Source organism: Furipterus horrens, unplaced genomic scaffold, assembly GCF_987537825.1.
Source record: "Furipterus horrens unplaced genomic scaffold, mFurHor1.1.pri manual_scaffold_9, whole genome shotgun sequence".
NCBI lineage: Eukaryota > Metazoa > Chordata > Mammalia > Chiroptera > Furipteridae > Furipterus > Furipterus horrens.
In genome coordinates this window covers 82,947,517-82,970,542 of record NW_028327179.1, presented here as the reverse complement: position 1 = coordinate 82,970,542, position 23,026 = coordinate 82,947,517, and positions in this window count along the sequence as shown.

The following is a 23,026-nucleotide window of genomic DNA, read 5'->3' as shown; positions in this document are numbered from 1 at the left end:
AGAACTATGTTGAATGAAAAGGAATAGTATATAAATACACATGCACTAACACAGATACAGTATATCTCAAAAACATTATGCTAACTGAAATCGGAAAGTGGTTGCTTCTGGAAAGGGAGACATTTCCCAGGATGAGATATGAGTGAAATTTCTAGAGTATGGAATACTCCATGTTATGTGTTAGATGATGCCGAATACATTTTTAAACTTAAGAGTTTTGCATTTTATCATGTAAACATTTCATAAGAAAAATAGATAAAAGAAAAAATAGTGATAGAAGATCTAAATAATAGCAGGAAAAATGCACTTTCACATGTCAAAACCCTAACTCCCAGTCAGACTGGAGGTAGGGCCTATAAATAGGTAATTAAGGTTAAAGAAGGTCATGAGGGTGGGACCGTCATATTATGGGATTAGTGTTCTTGCAAGAAGAGACACCAGAGAGCCTGATATGTCTCTCTTACCACATGCGCACGAAGAGGTCATGTGAGAATACAAGGACATGGTGGTCAATTGCAAGCCAAGAACTGAGAACTCAGAATAAAACCCACCTTTCTGGACAACCTCCAGGGCTGTGAGAAATAAATTGCTGTTGTTTAAGCCTCCCAGACTGTGATATTTTGTTATGGCAGCCTGAGCAGACTAAGGCACCATTCATCTTACTTCATGTCAAATGCATGAACCTCCTTCAAATTTATTTCATTGAATTTTCTTCTTTAACTATATTGTATCTGTTTACCTTATTTATATTTGTATTTTCATGTTGTTATCTTCAAATTTGAGTATTAAATACATTTACAATAAAATCATTTATCTTAGGTCAGTAATTTTATAGACTCATACAGTAACCACTACAATTAAGATACAAATCAGACACCTCACCTAAGTTTCTTCTAGTCCTGCAGATCACCTTCTCCCTTCCTGCTTGGCCCCAGACCACTGCTACGCACATGTACATAATTATGTGGACTCTAGTAGAGACAAACATGTGACTCATTAAAAAAATACACCTACAACATAAGCAAGTGGTTAATCCTTGGAGAAAACATACTTTTTCTTGCCCTTGTGTGTGTGTGTGTGTTGAAGAAGTGGGCTTGTGGAAAACAGGAAAGGACAGTATCATGCTAATTCAGCATTGGCAACGGAATAAAAAAACTATTTAAATATACACACATATGTTAATATGTACTTCTGTCAACTAATTATATATAACTTATGTTATATATATTCACATGTACATATGTATATTATGTATAACTATATTTGTGATATACATTTCTAATGTACATAAAAATAGCATTTATAATTACATAATTTAAGTATTAATATATATGAACTTTTAGAGTATGTTCTTTCAGGTAAATAATTCAATAAAATTATGAAAGGTGTAATGAAATACATATTTGGTTTTAGTCATATGTTTCCTTATTCATAAATATTAGAAGTATTGGCACAATATGAAGGTCCCAAAATGTGTTCATGTTAGAAAGGGATTCCAGCACTAAAGGTGAGCGATAGTATAGGAAACACAAAATTAAGTTTTTCTGTTTGTATTGCCTGGCTCTTGTTGCAGTGTATTACCACCTCTAGTTTCTCATATGTAAATAACTGGCACTTACATAGATTTGAAGTAATTGCCACTCTGTGAATAAATGTGATAGGTGTAAAACAGCATTAAAGCAAAGATAAAGTGGCCAGGTTCATCAAAAAGGGTGTAAGAGAGATAAAAGAGCATGATCCTTGCAGTCTGACTTGGTGACATAAAATAAGAAATTTAACTTTCTAATTTTATAGTTATATGTTACATAATGGCATTTAAATACTTATCTCTTAATGCTGTGAAAATTAAATAAGACTATGGTACTACCAAGTGTATATTTAATAAATGATAGCTATTTTATGATTTTAATAATAGGCAATGCAGCATTATAGAAAACAATAAAATATATTAAGAGAAGTAGAGATGATAGAAAGCAGATACTTTTGAAGATGAAAATATGGGATTTGTATCTAAATTAGGCTAGTAGAAGCCTTGCTAAAAGCTCAGATTTAGTGTATGATAGACTTAAAAATTTCATTATTAGTAACATAAGATTAAAGATAATAATTTTATCATGTTGTTATAAAGAAAACAATAAACATCCTTGTTATTAGTTGAAAATTTAGCTATTCATCCATTTATTATATTTTGCAAGAATTATTTTTAAAATAACACAGAGTAATATGATAAAAATGTGATTTATGTTTAGCAAAATCCCACTGCCTGTGTGCATGTAATGTATATTAAAACCATTAATTGCAAGTCCAGTCCCAATGTGTTATTCCTATGGTTCTTGCCACCACACAAGGGTAAGGATGAGGTATGGAGAGAATTGATATCCACTCAATTCCACCAGGAAGGGAAGAAAGATCAGAAACCAGAGTGGAAACCTGCCTTGAGGAACAGATCTAAAACAACCAACCCAAATTCAGAAGCACAGCAAAAGAGGAGTGAAACTAGGCCATTCAGCACACAGGGAGCTGGGTAATCAGGGTTTAGTAGGCAATCTGGTAACAACTGAAAGTTAGAGAGTTTTGTGGGTGATAGTTGTGTTCTACTAGCTTCATTATACCCTGAAATAAGTGAATGTTTTGCTTTCTTCTTCTAAGGAGGAGTGTGTAGTAGAATTTCTTAAGACACTGAAAATGTCGGTCTTCAACTTTTTTCTTAATTTTAAGTTAATTACATTATGCATCTTTCTTTTCCCACTTTTCCAAATATCTTTTTATATTATATAATTGCACATGGTGTACGGGGTGGGCAAAAGTAGGTTTACAGTTGTAATACAAATAAAAAATACAGTAATTAATAAATAACAATAGAAGAATAAACTTTCACATATTCATAACTATAAACCTACTTTTGCCCTCCCCTGTATACTGGGCAAAACTATAGATAAAAAATGAAATCCTGTCCTTATTTACTCAATAACCTATTTATTTACTCCCTGACCTATATATTTTGTTTTTACTGTTTTGCAAAAATCTTATGCCTAACAGCAAAAAAAAATTTGACTAAGTTTACAACAGGTACCTTATGTTATGTGGAGAACCTCAGCCTGTTTCAATGTGACCCATACTCTTTTGTCACACAGTTTATTAATCTTACTAGAACTTGACATAGACTTCAGTTTTTTCTAAAAGTTCATCTTGGCATGTTAAGCATATTTCTTGCTTTTTTAAAAGATTTTACTTATTTTCGGAGAAAGGGGGAAGGAGGGAGAAGGAGAGGAAGAGAGAAACATCAGTTGGTTGCCTCAAGCTCCCGGGTGGGGACCTGGCCCGCGGCCTGGGCATGTGCCCGGACTGGAATCGAACCAGCGACCTTTTGGTTTGCAGGCCGGTGCTCAGTCCATTGGGCTACACCAGCCAGGGCAAGCATACTTCTTAAATGTACATCTATATATACAAAGTAAAGAACTTTAAATTCTAATCAGTGTGAAATCTAGGTAGTGAAGCACACACATCCTCATAATTCTGTGTAAATTTAATAACAATAGAGTTCTTAATGTCATTTCACAATTCTACATTCATATTACCTGTAATTATCAACATAATACTTTAATTCTTTTCCCTTCACCAACAAAAACTTGTTTCTATCAGACTTTTCATAATGGCTGATTAGACTTGATTCACCTCTGATGTTGGAGGTTGTGCCTCTTTGTGTTGCTATCACTTCCTGAAAGTTAAAAGATGTTATGGTTTGTGGCTTTTTTCTATTCATTTGATAATGTAACTATCTCAAACTCTTTAATGGTACAGGGTAGTGGGAGCCAAGATAAAAGAAAATCTAGGTGTTTCAGAAGACTTACCTAATAGTCTCTACCATCTCCATGTCTCCACCTCTGTTCTTTGTTCCTGACTGACAGGGAATTAGAGTTATCCCACCTCCTCTGGTTCTCTCCTGGCCCATTGACTAGTGGCCAAAAGAGTAGGCACATCTGAAAAGTAGAGAGAATCAACCTCTGTAAAATTGAAGTTTGGGCTATAAATGCAGATGGATGAAGATATTTGCAGAGTAACCTCACATGCCTTGAAAAATCATTTTAACTCTTTTTGTTCCAGAAAAGTGAGCCGTCATTTTCATCAAAAAGGAAAATGGTAAGAAAAAAGCTAACATTATATTTTATCTAGATTTGTTAAAAACTTTTCTCTCTTGTCTGTGAATCTACAGAGTAGTTCATCTGTCTATGAAAGTGATCTATTACATGAGTTCCTAAGAGGACTTCCAGCTTTTTTCTAACAAAGAGGACCAAATTAGATAAGGCTATTAATAGCTTCTTTTAATTTTGTTAGATGAAAACTTAATATAAGTGAGTGTTGGTTCTCCTTATATGTTTAAATTTTAATTGTTTTTAAATGAAGATAATTCTCTCAGACTTTCTGCAGTCTCTTTAAAGTTCTTTCAGATGGCAAATTTTGTGTCAGGGAAGACATTTCTATTCCATCATTTATTAACTGTGTGATGGTAAGCAAGTATTTAACTTTCTAATGCCTTGGTTTCTTCATCTGTAGAATTGGAACACTAATACTTTCTACTCACAAAATTGTTGAGATGATTAAATGAGATGCTATTATTATAGTTATTTACATATATGTAATACTTTAATATAACCCTGGCTGGTTTGGCTCAGTGGATTGAGCGTCGGCCTGCGAGCTAAGTGTCGCTGGTTCGATCTTCCAGTCAGGGCACATCAGAGAAGGAAAACTCTGACTCCAAAAAACCTCCGCTGCCTTGCGGCATACCTCTTCAGGGGAAAGGCTAAGGGAGTAAACCCCGACAGAAAATCCGGAGCCGGAGTCCCTAAGGCGGTTTGACGTTGCAGTCAACACCGGCAACTCCTGCGGCGCACCTGAAGCCAAGCTGTATTGACTCCGTCTTTCCCTTGGACCCTTCAGCTGCGAAGAGAGGGGGGGTCTGCTGCATGGGCAACAGCAGACCCTCCATATCACCCTGCCCAGGCTCTGTAGCTTCAGCTTCACTGGAGAGGACACCCCAGCGTCATCGCAAGATGTCGATTCAACACGGGAGGAGACAGATACCGTGTCACTCCTGAGTCGGACTGCACAGCCATTCTCGGCGGTGCAGATAGACTCTTAAGAAGCTACACCATCGTCTCTCGAGACGGACGGCTGCCGAACGAACGAACGAGTTGTCTTACCTGGGCTTTCCCACCAGCATTACTCTGCCAATAGAGTGTCAAAGTCAGGGGTGGATAGAAAGCAAATTTAAATCCAGATTCAAATCATAGAGAAGGAAAATGACAGAAGTTAGTGGCAATACTGGGGTCCAATCAAATATGCTGTAGTAGATGACAAGAGAGAAAGCCATGGGTACTTGAGGGCATTCTGTTACTTCTAGGAGGATTAGACATCCTATGGAATGTGACTAGAGATAGACACATTATAGCCTATGTGGCTGGCGCCAAAGAAAGTTGAGTGTAAGAGTACTGAAACACAGGGATAGGTACCCTTAACTTTCTCTAGGCAAAGGTGTGGGCCATTCTTACAGGGGTGGATCTTGTGTTCATAGTTAATCCTGTGAACACTTTCAGAATCAATTTGATTCTATGGCTACAGCAGGAACATTCTCTGCTGAAGTTATACACTCCAGATATGTAGACCAGACATGTAGTAGACATAATACCTTTATTGCCTCATTATATTTTCAAAATGGAAAAAAAGAGTAGTGACTCAACCCAATAGAAATAATTTGATTCTTTCCAGTTTATGGATAAAGGGATAGAGATAATCTAGTAATTTTCTAGAAACATTTTAAAAGGAAAAAACACCACATTCTCACATTGATTCAAATTTATTAACAACAGACTATTGCTGTAATCAGTGAAGATGTTTTAGAATTACTATATATTTTAAAAGCTACATGTCAATTACATGTATTTATTGCTTGTTACTGGAAGAAACATATTAACCATATGGATCACAACTGAGTGATTCAGGGCTCTGTTTCAAAGGTAGAAGCTGTTTTACATTGATGAAGTATATGAATTTTTTTAGACATTATAAAGAGCATCTGATAAGCTTTAATTCATCTGGTGACAAAACAAGACAAGGAGGTATATAAAGTATGTGATCGACTCCTCTTCGTAGAACATATCATTTTAAAATGATTACAATCACACCTGCGACAATGATGAAAGGGTTCCACAAGAATTCCTTTTCAGGTATACAGCATGCTATGACATTTTGTGGAATAGCTTTATAGTGGCTGTTTCATCTAAAAATTTAGATTACCCATCTATACCCCATTATACCCCTGAAGATGAAGATTTATATCTCAGAGCAATGTACATATTTTGTGGCAACAGATTAGAGAGTGACAGCAGGCTAGTACACATTTTGTGGAAATGATAACACAGGAAATGCTTGCAAAGCAATTCTCAGTCATATGCAAAAAGCAGTCTTGTAAGCTTGCAGACAAGACAAAACTGAAAATTCTGCTATACATATAAAAATAACAAATCATGGTAGAAATCACACATATGTTTGATGGTTTCAATTTTTTTCTTAAATCTAGATAAACATGAAAAATATTTTAACATTGATGCTATACATTTTTTTCATAAATTATAAGAGACAGAAAGTGGTTAAGAATAATATATCTCAGTAGGTATTAAAATAAAAATAAACACCTCTTGCCCTGGTTGGGTGGCTCAGTTGGTTGGAACATTATCCTGAATGCCAAAAAGGTTGTAGGCTTGATTCCTGGTGAAAGCACATACCTAAATTGTGGATTTGATTCCTGATCAGGGCATGTCGTCAGCAGCCGTCCATCTCAAGAGACGATGGTGTAGCTTCTTAAGAGTCTATCTGCACCGCCGAGAATGGCTGTGCAATCCGACTCGGGAGTGACACGGTATCTGTCTCCTCCCGTGTTGAATCGACATCTTGCGATGACGCTGGAGTGTCCTCTCCAGTGAAGCTGAAGCTACAGAGCCTGGGCGGGGTGATATGGAGGGTCTGCTGTTGCCCATGCAGCAGACGCCCCCTCTCTTCGCAGCTGAAGGATCCAAGGGAAAGACGGAGTCAATACAGCTTGGCTTCAGGTGCGCCGCAGGAGTTGCCGGTGTTGACTACAACGTCAAACCGCCTTAGGGACTCCGGCTCCGGATTTTCTGTCGGGGTTTACTCCCCTAGCCTTTCCCCTGAAGAGGTATGCCGCAAGGCAGCGGAGGTTTTTTGGAGTCAGAGTTTTCCTTCTCTGATGTGCCCTGACTGGAAGATCGAACCAGCGACACTTAGCTCGCAGGCCGACGCTCAATCCACTGAGCCAAACCAGCCAGGGCGCTCAGGGCATGTACGGGAGGCAAAGAAATGATGTTTCTCTCTCACATAGATGTTCTCTCTATATACATATATAAAAACAATAAACGTATCATCAGGTTAGGATTAAAAATAATAATAATAAGTAAATAAACACTTCTTGTTCACATAGTGTTATAAATAATAATAATCAGATAAGTGTATGAAACTGACTATTTAAGTTCCATTTTGAACTATGTAATTTTGGAAAATATCGCACAGAAAATATATATTATGCATTATATGAGGTCTGTCTGGAAAGTACCCAGATGTACTATGAAAAATAGTGGCATTTATTGAAGATACAAGATATAAGAAACATACATAAGACAATGATGCCTCAGCCCCTTTTAAAATAGACAACTTGGGACCTCACACAATTTTCCCAGCATCCCTTCCACTGCTCAAAACACTTGGCAAAATCCTGTGTTGGAATCACCATCAGCTGCTCCATTGTATTTTCCTGAATCTCATCAATGGTCTGAAATCTCTTCCTTTTCAAAGGTGATTTTAGTTTTGGGAAAAGCCAGAAGTCACAGGGCTCCAAATCTGGGCTGTAGGAGGGCTGAGTCATCTGGTTGATTCAATGTTTCACCAAAAAACTGCATGAGACATGATGCATGAGTGGGCATGTTGTCCTGATGAAACGACCAATCACAGTTGCCCATAGCTGTGGCCATTTCCATTGTATTGCACCTCTTAACCAATGAAGAACATTGAGTTAGTACTCCTTATTAATTGTTTAGCTTGGAGGAGTGTCCTTATGATGGACAACACCTTTCCAGTCAAAAAACACAGTTAACATGATCTTGATATTGCTGTAATTTGGTGCAACTTTGCAGCACTTTCTTCTGGTGTAAAGGACCAGGAGACTTCCACTGAAACGACTGAACCTTTGTTTCCAGATTATAGCCATAGGCCAAAGATTCATTTCTGGTTATGACCTTCTCGAGGAAATCTGGTTCATTGGTAGTAGTTTGAATCAAGTCCCTAGCAACGTCAGCATGATGTTCCTTCTGCTCTGGGAGCAGAAGTCATGGAACAAATTTTGCCACAATATGTTTCATGTCAAGATCCTGTGTCAAAATCTTGGACACAGTAGTTTCTGGATTCTCCTGATCAGCTTTCATTTCTTGCACTGTCAGCTGCTGATCTTTGTTGATTGCAGCCCATATGTGTTCAACATTCTCAGGTGATCTGATTGTTGCAGGCCTTCCAGAGCATGGTTCACCTTCAACAGATTCTCAACCATCTTTGAAGCATTTGTGCCACACTTTTATTTGTGCTTTACTGATTGCATTGTCCTTGAAAGCCTTATGAATCATCTGAATAGTTTCCATGGAAGAATGTTCAAGCTTAATGCAAAATTTAATGCAGATTCATTGCTCTGCTTGCTCAATCATTTTGAATGCAACAGCCACACAGCATATGTGCTCACTCAATGGTTTCTATTGCCCCCACTGACTAGTACAGTGAAGTCATCATTGTTCATGCATGCACATTCCAGTCCACTCCTCTTTGGTGTGAGGTTACATCAATGTTGCAAACCATTCTCATTATACAAACCATGACTGGACTTTTTCTGGACAGAACTCATCTTTTTATGTAGTTTAGATATATTTTTGTAGCCTACATATAACAGAAATGAAATGATTATTCAGGAAAAAATAAAAATGTGTGCAATTTTATGACATCTGTTTACTTTACTGTGTACTCACCACCTGAAGCCTAGTCTCCTCTGTTACCATGTATTTGACCCTGCTTACCCTCCTTGTCCTCCCCCACTTTTCTTCCCCAAAGGTAACCACCAATCTATTGTCTATATCTAGGAGTTTGTTTTTGTTTGTTGCTTATGCTGTTTTTGTTTCATAACCCACATATGAGTGAAATCATATGACTCACATTTTTCCATCTGACTTATTTTAGTTAGCATAACACTCTCAAGATCCATCCAAGTCCCTGACACCTGTGGACATATATTTAAGAAAATAAATGTTTTCTCAAAGGAAAAATAATCCAAGTGTGGGAGTATCAAAACAAGTTCCTGATAGTGGGAATTAAGCCATTAATTATGTCTGGCATGGATTTACATTTTGGATATAGTAAACCTGGAAGAACTTTTCTATTATAGAAGCAGATTTGTATAAAATTCTTCCATTGTCTCAGTAGTGCTGTAAGCCATGGCATTGACAAAAGAGAAATGGTAGACATAGTTGAGATTCAGTTCTAAACTAGTAACAATAGTTAATAATTATTGAGTACTTATAGTGCTTTAGGCATTACTCTTTAACTTAGCACTATAACTTATTTATTCATATTTGCTCCATGAGTTGGTATTATTTTTAAAATTTTTTTTTACTGTGGTTAAAAACTGTATAATGTAAAATTTACCATCTTAACCATTTCTATGTGTGCTTTTTGTATTAAGTATATTCACATTGTTGTGCAACCAACCTCCAAAACTTTTTCAACTTGCAAAACTGAAATTATAAGCCTATCAAACAATAACCCCTCATTTTCTCCTTCTCCAAGTCCTTAGAAACCACCATTATACTTTCTGTTTCTATAAACTTGGCTTCTCTGGATACCTCATATAAATGGAATCATACAGTATTTGCCTTTTTATAACTGGTTTATTTCACTTAGTATAATGTCTTCAATATTATTCATGTTACACCATGTATCTGATTTTTTTCCCTTTTAAGGCTGAATAATATTCCATTGCATATATTGTATATATCACATTCTGTTTATTCATTCATCAGTTGATAAACACCTGGTTTGCTTCTACCTCTGGGCTATTATCGATAGCGCTGTAAGGAATATGGGTGATCAAACATATCTTCGAGATTTTGATTTCAATTATGTTGGCCATATACCCATAAATGGAATTTTTAGATCACATGGTAATTTTATTTTTAAGATTTTCTGGAGATATCATACTTTTTTCCACAGCTGCTGTACCATTTTACATTTCCACCAACAGAACACAGGGTTCCAATTTCTCTACATTTTCACCAACACGTTTGATCTTCTCTCTCTGTGTGTATTTTAATAGTAGCCATCCTTGTGGGTATATGGTGGTATCTCATTGTGGTTTTGATTTGGATTTCTTCTAAAATTTTTACCCTAATTTTTAAGCAACAGAGAGGTTATGCAACTCGTGAAAAGCCACACGGTTTAGAATAGATCTTAAAATCCACATTCTGCCTCCTTCTCTTGAATTTCTAAACAATCCTCTGCAGCTAATCACACAGGCAACTGAAAAAAAGGAAGATTTCTGTGTGAAAACAAATAGGGATACAGTAGGTAGCTGATATGCAGTCTGCACTGGAAATATGAAAATAGAGAACAATATACAGAGTTCACCTTAATTGATACTACAACTCTGATGAATAGGAATAATCATTTTGTCAGACTGTATGAGTCACAGTGTGTGAGTAAAAAGAGTAATGAGTAATCAAGGAAGAAGCAGATAAAAACAAGAGCAGAAAGAAACATTTTCCTTTCTCATACTTGGGTAGATTTTTCTCTGGCTTACAATGTAGAATTGGTGATGTGGTAAATGTGGAAATGCAGTAAATCATACTAGCATCACAACATGTATTATTTAAGACTCACTGCATAAAAATAATTGGCTAGATTAACTTTTTAATTAATATTGTATTTAGTAGATTAGATTTTATCATTTTGTATTAACTTCAATTGGTGCAATTTTTAAGTCCCTGGTATAAAAAAGTAGGATATATTAGAAAATTTTTTTATCAGGTAGGTGACTCTCATGTGAAAAATTATGTCAGAATTCTAATGTCTTTTGTGAAAGTTTTGTGAGTGGCACATATCTTAACTATAAGAATGAGTACTAGATTAACAACTAAAGGAGGCAGACAAATGCAGTAGATCTCTGGTAGTCTCCAACAGGCTGCTAGGTCCAGACTGGTACATGATCTGACTCCACCAGGGGCAAATCTAGGAAGTGCAGATCATTCTAAGAAGCACCAACAAACAACAGGAGTCACAAAAATGGGGAGACAGAGAAACAATCCCCCATCAAAAGGAGAGGAGGAATCCCCAGAAAGAGTGCTAAATGATATAGAGAGAAGCAAACTACCAGACATGGACTTCAAAACATGGGTTATAGGGAGGCTCAACGAGATCATCGACCTCAAGAAAACTACAAAGAACTCCAGGGAAACTACAAGGAACTTACTGAGAATTACACCAGCATGAAAAAGGACATAGAAGCTATCACTAAGAGCCAGGAGGAAATAAATAATACAATTTCCGAATTAAAGAACATAATAGAAGGAATTAAAAGCAGGCTAGAGGAAGCAAAAGATCAGATCAGTGATCTGGAGAACAATGTAGAAAAAAATTCCCAGACAGTGTAACAAAATAAAAAAAGACTGAAAAGAAATGAAGAGGTTTTAAGAGAGCTGCAGGACAACATGAAATGTAATAATATCCATATCATAGGAATACCAGAAGGAGAAGAAGAGGAAGAAGGGATAGAAAACCTGTTTGAAAAATTAATGACAGAAAACTTCCCTAACGTGATGAGAGAAAGAGTCACACAAGTCCAGGAAGCACATACGGTCCTAAATAAGATGAACCCCGACAGGCCCACTTCAAGACACATCATAAATAAAATGGCAACGTTCAAAGACAAAGAGAGAATCCTAAAAGCAGGAAGAGATAAACAGCTAATAACATACAATGGAGCTCTAATAGGACTATCATCATATTTCTCAACAGAAACACTACCACCCAGAAAGGAATAGCAAAAAATATTCCAAGCAATGAAAAACAAAGGCCGATAACCAAAAATACTCTACCCAGCAAGGCTCTCATTCTAATTGGAAGGTGAAATAAGGAGTTTCCCAGACAAAAGAAGGCAAAAAGAATCCATCTGCACCAAACCAGCATTGCAAGAGATGCTAAAGGGTCTACTTTAAGAAACAGAGAGAGACAGAGAGGAACATACGTGCAAAGGAGGAAAATGACAATGAATAAGTACCTATTGATAAAAACCATAAATGTAAATGGATTAAACACATCAATCAAAATACATAAGGTAGCTGAATGGATTAGAAAGCATGACCCACATATATGCTGTCTACAAAAGATACACCTTAGAAGAAAACACCTACACAGACTGAAAGTGAAGGGATGGAAAAATATATTTCAAGCAAATGGATATAAAAAAAAAGCTGGGGTAGCAATACTTATATCAAATGAAACAGATTTCAAAGCAAAGGCATAAAAAAAAAATGAGATAAAGAAGGGCATTTCATAATACTTAAGAGAAAAATTCATCAAGAAAAATATAACCCTTGTAAACATATATGCACCCAAAATAGGAACACCCAAATATGTAAGAAAAAATTTGAAAGACTTCAGGAAAGATATAGACAGCAACACACTCATACTAGGGGACTTTAACATCCCATTTTCAAAAATGGACAGATCTTCAAAGCAAAGAAATGTCAAGGATATTGAGGCATTGAACAACACTCTAGATCAAATTGTCTTAGTTGATATATATAGAACTTTTCACCCCAAAGAAGCAAAATATACATTCTTTTTAATTGCACATGGAACACTTTCAAAGAAAGACCACATGGCAGGACACAAAACAAGCCTCAACAAATTCAAGAACGTCGAAATCATATCAAGCATCTTCTCAGATCACAATGGCTTGAAACTGGAAATCAACCTCAAGGAAAAAAGTCAAAAACATTCAAATTCATGGGGAATGAATAACATGTTATTAAAAATGAATGGGTTAACAATGACATCAAGGAAGAAATCACAAAGTTTCTGGAAACAAATGATAATGAACACACAACAACCCAAAACCTATGGGATACAGGGAAAGCAGTCCTGAGAGAAAAGTTCATAGCAATACAGGCCTACCTAAAAAGGATAGAAGAATCTCAAATTAAAAAATCTAATCATACAGCTATAAGAACTAGCAGAACAACAAACAAAGCCCAGAGCAAGTAGAAGAAAGGAAATCATCAAGATCAGAGAATTAAATGACACAGAGACTAAACAAACAATTCAAAAGATCAATAAAAGCAGGAGCTTGTTCTTTGAAAAGATAAACAAAATTAGCAAGCCTTTAGCCAGGCTCATCAAGAAAAAGAGAGAGAACCTAGATAAATAAAATCAGAAATCACAACTGATACCACAGAAATACAAAAAATTGTAAGAAATTATTACAAACAACTGTATAACAAGAAATTTGACAACCTAGATTAAATGGACAAATTTCTGGAAACATATAATCTTCCAAAACTGAATCAAGAAGAAGCAGAAAGTTTGAACAGACCAATAACAACTAGTGAAATTGAAGCAGTAATCAAAAAACTCCCGGCACACAAAAGCTGTGGACCGGTTGGTTTCACAGGTGGATTTTACAAATCATTTAGGAAAAAACTAACTCCTCTACTTCTCAAACTATTTCAAAAATGCAAGAATAGGGAAGACTCCCAAACTCGTTCTATGAAGCCAGTATTACCCTAATCCCAAAACCAGGTCAAGGCACAACAAAGAAAGAAAACTACAGGCCAATATCACTGATGAACATAGATGCTAAAATCCTCAACAAAATATTGGCAAACCAGATCCAGCAACACATTAGAAAGGTCATACACCACAATAAAGTGGGATTTATCCCAGGGATGCAAGGATGGTTTAATATTTGAAAATCAATAAACATAATACACTACCTAAACAAAATGAAAGACAAAAACCACATGATCATATCAATAGATGCAGAAAAAGCATTTGCTAAAGGACAACACCCATTTATGATGAAAATACTTAGAAAAATGGGAATAGAAGGAGCATACATCAACATAATAAAGGCCATATATGAGAAACCTGAAGTCAACATCATACTCAATGGGCAAAAACTGAGAGCATTTCCCCTGAGGTCAGGAACAAGATAATGATGTCCACTCTCTCCACTCCTATTCAACATAGTCTTGGAAATTCTAGCCACAGCAATCAGATAAGAAAAAGAAATAAAAGGCATCTAAATTGTAAAAGAGGAATTAAAACGGTCATTATTTGCAGCTGCCATGATAGTGTACCTAAAAAACCCTATAGACTCCATGAGAAGATGACTCAACCTAATAAGTGAATTTGGCAAAATAGCAGGGTTCAAAGTCAGTATTCAGAAATCAAAGGCATTTTTTTTACACCAACAATAAAATCTCAGAGATAGAAACTAGAAAAAAATCCCATTTACCATAGCAACAAGAAAAATAAAGTACCTAGAAAAAACTTAGCCAAGGAGATAAAAGACCTGTACTCAGAGAACTACATAACACGGAAGAAAGAAATTAAAGAAGATACAAAAAAATGGAGGCATATACCATGTTCATGAATGGGAAGAATCAACATCATTAAAATGTCCATACTACCCAAAGAAATTTATAGATTCAATAAAAATACTTATTAAAATACCAATGACATTTTTCACAGACCTAGAACAAATACTTCAAAAATTTATATGGAACCAAAAAAAGACCCCGAATAGTTACAGAAATTTTGAGGAAGAAGAACACAGTAGGAGGAATCACAATACCTGATACCAAACTATACTTCAAGTCCATGGTAATCAAAACAGTCTGGTACTGTCATAAGAACAGACATATAGATCAATGGAACAGAATAGAGAACCCAGATATAAACCCAGGTCTATATGGTCAACTAATATTTGACAAAGGAGGGAGGAACATAAAATGGAGTAAAAAGGGCCTCTTCAACAAATGGTGTTGGGAGGCCTGGACAAGTACATGCAAAAAACATGAAACTAGACCACCAACCTACACCATACAACAGAATAAACTCAAGATGGATCAAAGACTTAAATGTAAGCCGTGACACCATAAAAGTCTTAGAGGAGAACATAGGCAGGAAAATTTCAGATATCCCATGTAGCAACATTTTCATTGATATATCTCCTAAGGCAAGGGAAGTAAAGGAAAGAATAAACAAATGGGACTACATCAAACTAAAGAGTTTCTGCTCAGCAAAAGAAAACATTAGCAAGATGAAAAGGGAACCAACCATATGGGAAAATATATTTGGCAATGATATCTCAGACAAGGGATTACTCTCCAAAATATATAAAGAACTTATATGACTCAACACCTAGGAGACAAACAACCCAATTAAAATATGTGCAAAGGAACTGAACAAACACTTCTCCAAAGAGGACATGCAGAGGGTCCATAGACATATGAAAGTATGCTCAACATCACTAGCCATCAGAGAGATGCAAATAAAAACCACAATGACTTACCACCTCACACCAGTCAGAATGGCCATCATCAACAAATCAACAAACAACTTGTGCTGGCGAAGATGCGGAGAAAAGGGAACCCTGGTGCACTGCTGGTGGGAATGCAGACTGGTGCAGGCATTATGGAAAACAGTATGGAATTTTCTCAAAAAACTAAGAATGGAACTGCCTTTTGAACCAGCAATTCCATTGTTAGGATTATATCCGAAGGATCCTGAAACACCAATTCAAAAGAACCTATGCACCCCTATGTTTATAGCAGCACTATTTGCAATAGCCCAGTGCTGGAAACAAACTAAGCGTCCATCTGTAGCTGAGTGGATTAAAAAACTGTGGTACATTTACACAGTGGAATACTATGTAGCAGAAAGAAAGAAGGAACTTTTACCATTTACAACAACATGGATGGAACTAGAAAGAATTATGCTTAGCAAAATAAGCCAGGCAATGAAAGAAAAATACCGTATGATATCACCTAATACAGGAGACTAATGAACAGCACAAACAAATGAGCAAAATTGAACCAGAGAATACAACAAGGAATGCCAGCCTGTTAAACCAAGCATGCTATGGTCTGGGGACAGCCAACTGACCTGGAGTCTGCAAGATCCTTCCCATGTGGGAAGGCCACCCACCCCTCCACACCCTCACTCTTATTAGGGATTTCTGGATCCAAGGGGAGGTAGGATGATGACCATGTCCAGCTTGAAGCAGCTAGAGGAGCACGAGACCTTCGACCATTGTCCTTCATAAAATTATAAAGGATCTTAAGTCTGAGAGGGAGGAACTGTTATAAAAATTTAATTAATTAATAAAAAAGAAGAAGAATATAGAAAAGGGTGAGCCAAAGACCTTATATGCATGACCCATGGACATGAACTAAGGGGGGTGGGATTGCTGGGGGAAGGGGGTATTGGGCAGAGGGGAGCAAAGGGGGAAAAATTAGAACTATTGTAATAACATAATCAATAAAATATATTTTAAAAAATGAGTACCTAATAGTGAACACTTATGATATGCCAAACTTCCTGCTAAATCTTTACTATGCAAGCCACATAAGTTCTACTTAAATGTATTAATAATACAGTTGAAATTTTTGACATTTTATTAGTAACCGAAGTCCAAATCTAACCCTTCTCTTGCAGGATACAGATTTCAGATTAGTTCTATTCTGACCTAAACCTATGTTCACCATAGGTTACCCATTGCTTTATTTGTTCATATAATCATTTATTAATTTATCAAACTTTAGTCAATGTCTTCTACATGCTAAATGAAAAAGACAAGTCATAGTCTTTGATTTCAATGATGATGAATCCAGCTTAACATGCTCTGATAGGATGTATTCAAATAAAAGATGGTTACAACTTCTGCTTTTGAGTAGGATAAAAGGGACCATGGTGGCCCAATATTCTCCCTGGAACACACAGAACAAGCTGGATGAATTGCAAAGATGATATTTTTAAAGACAGCAAAGAGTTATGGAAACAATAACTGCAAGAAGAGTTGAAATTCCTGTGAGGGAGATCTTTTTAAGATGAGCTGACAACCACTGGCCTTTTGTTTTCAGTCCAGCCTCAGGCTTGACTTATAGAGAGGGGGGTCTCCATGAGAAAAAAAAAATTCTTGAAGGTTTTTTGTGCTTATACAGAACTGGCATGATAGATTTGAAACTTCAAGAGCGTCAAACACAAAGCCACTTTTCCTGTGGGATATATATATATATTTGGGGCTATCTATGAGAGGCTGGGATATTAGAGCTTATAGCTGTCAAATGGCAGAGTTAAATCTCTTAAAGATATGTTGTTCTCCGGAGACGCAGCTCTTCTAGAACAAGGGGACTACCTCAAATACACACTTCTCTCCACACAGGTATTTGCAAGACTTGAATCTTAGGTAGTAGGGGAGATGAAATAGGTGGGCTTAAAATTCTGGATGGTACTTAAGCAGTTAAAATCAGAGCTCTTTCATAATATACAAAAAATATTTATAACTTGAGCCAACAAATAAACAAATAATATAAAAATAAATATATGTATGTACTACATTTAACATTTGTATTATATATTAAATAAATAATAAATATGTTTAATAAATTACATGTGTATACACACATATACATACTTCTATACCACATTTTGGATTTCGAGTTTTTCTTTTTGTCATTTTTTCTCAAGAACTATCTCTGTGAAATGACTGGTTGAGGATAGGTTATGGACGCGATCAGAGAATGAAGACCAGTGGTAACATGTACTGGTAATACCACCTAAAAAAATCTAAAAACTAAATAAAGACTCAGTATTAATATGGTATTAAATAGGATTATTTAAATAGTTCTGACTTTGTATATCAAGTTTCATATCATCATTTGAACTAGGCAGTCTCATCCTAATGTATTCCCGAGGGCAATTAAGATGTTTCTTAGTCTCAGTTTATATAGCTCTGTCCAAGATGAATTGATGCAAGCCACAAATGTGAGTGGCACATATAATTCTAAAATATTTATTAGCCACATTAAAAAGTAATAAAAGATGAGATTAATTTTAATATACTTTATTTAACCTTGTTTTTCCAAAATATTAGCATTTAATATGGAATCAATGTAAAATTACTAATGGGATAATTTACTTCATTTTTATAATAAATTTTTAAAATATGTTGTGCATTTTATGCTTCCTCTGTATCTCAGTTTAGGTTAGCCACATTTCAATAGCTCAATAGTCATTTGTGGCTAGTATCAACCATACAATCAAGACAACAGACTATCATAAATTTCTGGTCGCATAGCTTCTGCCTCTGGAATCTGGAGTAGTCTTCGTTTTCCACACTCCTTGTATAAACAATATGGTTTTATACCTGAGAATAAGAAAACTATTATCAAGTCAAAATAATGGAAGCACCAATATGTACCAGGCATTCTGATCTTGGGATTATTACCTAACTATATATATATAAACACTCTAAATATAAATTGACAATGCCATGTCCTGTTTGTCTAACTTTAAATACATTAAGCTACCATTGTTAGTCAGAGATTGCCTGCTTATAAAACTCAGGAAATATATCTATTATTCTAAGTCACTCTGTAAGTTTACCTTTATAGGAGTCATATTACCACATTGATCAGCACTATTATCTTCGGAGCTAATTAAGGAAAAGAAATTTGCTGATGTTGGTATTGGCATAATGTAACGATGAACTAAAACAGATGTGGTAACTCTTTAGTATGGTGTTAGCTCACTTGAAAATCACTAAATGTAGCCTGTGTGATGAGGAGAAGGAGGAAGAAGATGAGAGTAATGATATTTCTGTTTCCTGAAAGAGTTATGCCTCTGGTGAGGTGCTCATCTGCAGGAATATTTTGGCAGATATGCTGAGGCTAATGAATAATTATCTCCGTCTGTGATAGACACCATCTCCATCTAGTGCTCAGTTACTTTTAGAGATGTATCTTCCAGGACATTACTGCATACACATTTTTGGCAGTTATGAATATTATGACTCTAATAATGTTATTAGACCATAGTCATCCATTAATAAAGTCTATTCCTTCCAAACTGCTCCCAATTATTTATTATATAAGCAATATAAGCAAATATTCTTTATAATTCTTCCGTCCACAGCACTGAAATCATTTCAAAAACTGTCATTGATTTCTCTTTTGTAAATATACAAAGACAGTTGTTAAGCAACATCATCTCCCATATATACAAATCCTCCTGTTTAAATTCAATGAAGTACTCATAAAAATCTTCAAGAAAAAGCAGAAAAGGGGAGGTTTTATATGTGATTTATTTTTCCTAAAAGCAAATTGCATTGATCCTTATTGGCTTTTTACTACACCAGAACATTTTCTCTTTGTAACTTTGCTACTAAAAGCATTATAATATTTTGCCAGGTGTTGTTTCCAATTGTTTTAAATAAATGTTGATCCTCTTCTTTTCTTGAGGAGAAGTAATTGTTAACAAAAATGTTTCCCAATAATAATTTTTCATACCCTAAGAGATTTTCTTTTATTACTCCGAATATGTTCTGAGGTTGCCACCTCTATAAGGTAAACATATTTGAGGTTCCTTTCATGATGAAAACAATGAAAAGATAGGAGTAGAGGAGATATTAATAAATCTTTAATGCCATAGATATGAAAGTTGTTTTTGTGTGTCTCTTCTATCTAGCATTTCACATGTGATATATGTAACATACTGATCACTTATTCAGAAAAAAAGGGATTTTTCTCCTTTGCAAAAAATGTTTATATATCTTTATTTCTCTTAAGTTTCCATATATTCAATTTCTTTCTTAGTACACCTTTTCTCTGATTATGAGGGAATGACTAAGAATAGCATACATGTTGTACCTTTTCATATTTTTCTCCAAGAAACACCCTTTGGGTATAACCGTAAAGTCAATACCTTGTAGCTAACAGAGCTGAATGGTTCTCCTGTGAATGGTTTTTCTGGCAGCATGCTACCTCTGGTGGTCCTTGCAGCCTGTTAGGAGGAGTTATTAAGAGGTACTATCAGGCTGCAGGTGGTAAAAAGGTAGAGGAGAGTATATGTGAACTGACATTACTACCTGAGCTGCTTTAGAGATCTGCTCACATAGGATAAGGATAGCTCATAAAAGCTAACAAAGAGATTCTCAAATGTCAGGGTGTTCAGAGTTGCGGCCTTGGATTCCTTGCAAATGCTTCTCTGCCAGTTACTCAATGTGACTGGCAAAATTTCCTATCCAGAAATACACTACATCACAATTTGTCTTAATTCCCTCTTCTATATATTATGTGATAATTTTCATTCCATAAGTACTCTTTGTGTCTTCTTATTAGACACAAAAGCATATCTTTTGAATAAAATAAAAACCTTTCAGGTTGTCCTAATTTTTACAATATTCTTTATAACTCTGAAGTCTTTTATAAGTAGATATCAGAAGACAGCTGTACTATGTAAATCTCATACCTGTTGTACTTAAAGTCTCAAGAAGATAAAGCAGATACAGTTCCTTTTAGCTGCAAAGTTAAAATTCACCAATTGAAGAAATTATGGAAGTTCATTTCTTTTTGTACACCAAAAAGGAAAAAAAAATTTGCCAGGTACTTTATTATTTCTTTGGCTGATACTTGTATGTGTATTTATTTCTGAAAAGCATTCCCTTAGCAGCTCAAAGTTAATGAAATGAGACCACTTGTACTCCCTTTGGCATTCTGATATCAGTTTAACGACTACAATTTTTAGTTGCCTAATTAAGTCCCTAGGTAAATTAATGAAAGATAAAGTTTTACCTGAATCTCTCTAAAGTAACATGGATTTCCCCAGTTACCATTAGCTTGCAGGTACATATGAGGTTACATTTATTTTTAGACTTTTATTTTTATTTTTGGCTCCTCCTCCTAAAGCTCAAGTCTAGGTCTTTGGCCACTGGAAAAGTTTTCTTATCCTAACTCACAAGTATGTCTCAGTATTCTCACATATTCTTTTGAACAAGGTCACTTTTTATAGCAATGTTTGATGTTCAATAAGAGAGATGCAGCTTTACAATGGGTATCCCTTCTCCCCAGGCTCACCATTGCTGTACTTCCAGCACTTCCATTGATGCATTCAATTCTAGAGAGTTCTCTATTCTATATATGTGGAAAAATTACCCATTATATAGTAGACTCTAACTCCCTGTCTCCCAGCTACATAAAGAAAACGTTCTCCTACCAGGCACCCTTCTGACTAGATAAAGAATCCCATGCAAATAGACATCTGAAGTTAATTTCCAAATTTGTATACAGGACTGACTAAAATTTAGTCTCCACTTGAACGTTGCTCTACTAGTTTCTAAAGCATTTATAATATTTTCTTAAAAAGATTCATGGAGAGAATGAAAATTCTAAAGTTGGGAATTAAGAACTCAAAAGGACTCTTGGTTAGTATTGATATTTTTATTGCATAGCAATGATTAGGGTTATGTATACAGCATGGTATTCTGTACCTCTGGGTGGAAAGTCTTACACATTCTACAAGCTGGCCATGCCTGCCCTGCCTCATCTAGTTCCTGTCATCTAACATTGTGATTTATTTGCTCTCTCCCACAGGAGGTTTTTAAAGGTTAAGTTCTGCATTACATCCATTTCTGTAATCCTAGAAAGTATGTAACTTGTGGCTTGAGTTCTTATTTAATTGAGACATAACTTTAATACTACAATAAAAAATATAACATAAAAAATCAAAAAGCTTGAAGATGTCAGGTGGGGCATATGAATATTAATTTGTTCCATATTTTATGTCAGGAGTCATTCAATAATGTCCAAAATTTAAAATAAGCTTCTAGTCTAGTCAAGATGAATGCATAGGAAGACAAGGCTCACCTCTTCACACAACCACATCAAAATTACAACTAAAATATAGAACAACCATCACTCAGAACCATCAGGAATCAAACTAAACAGAAGTCTGACAACTACAGAATTAAAGAAACAACATCTACCCAGACTGGTAGGAGGGATGCAGACACAGAAAGGGCCAGTCCTTCACCCATGTGTGGTGGTTAAAGATTTGGAAGGGATATCACAGGAGTGAGGAGTCCCAGGGCCCTCAGTCCAGGGTTCTAGTGCCAGGAAGATAAGTCCCCACAACTTCTGGCTGCAAAAACCAGCAGGGGTTGAGTGGGTAGAAGAAACTTCTGAAGTTCCAATTAGTTTCTTTTAAAGAACCCATAAAAGGATTCACCTATTCAGACTCACTCCCTCTGAGCTCCAGCACTGGGGTAGCTGCTTGAAAGACAACAGTGGTGTAAAGGGAGAAACTGAAGTGCTTATCATTAGGTGAGCAGAGGCCATTGTCCTTTTTTATGAAAAAAGCCTTCCCCCCCAGAGCTGGCAAGTTGGTGCCATATCCAAGACTCCAACAATCTGGCCAATACTGTTTGACCCACCACGGAGATCCCCAGAATCTCCACTCCATTCAGTTATGGGCCCACCAAAGCTGATTTTCCATATGAATGTCTGGTCTTGGCACAGGCTGCATAATTTCCTAAATCCTCTTCAACAAGCAATAGCTTGGGTTCAGTGAGTCCCAGGCTTGGCATTAATTAGCAGCAGCCAGCCTAGATTCCTAGCTTGGCTTCACTTGGGAATCTCCAAGCCCAGCAAAAGGAGCAGCCATCTCATACTGTTATAGCTCAGGCAGGTTGGCCCCAGGCAGAACACAGGTGGGGGATGAACTTGGCCTGCAACATCTGGGAAATGCCAGGGCCAGAGCACCCAGTGGACAGCTACAGACCATGTTGGAGCACCACCACCCTGACCCTGCACAGCTGAGGAGGCTCAGATGCTAAAGTTGGAGGTAAGTGGTCAAAGCCAAT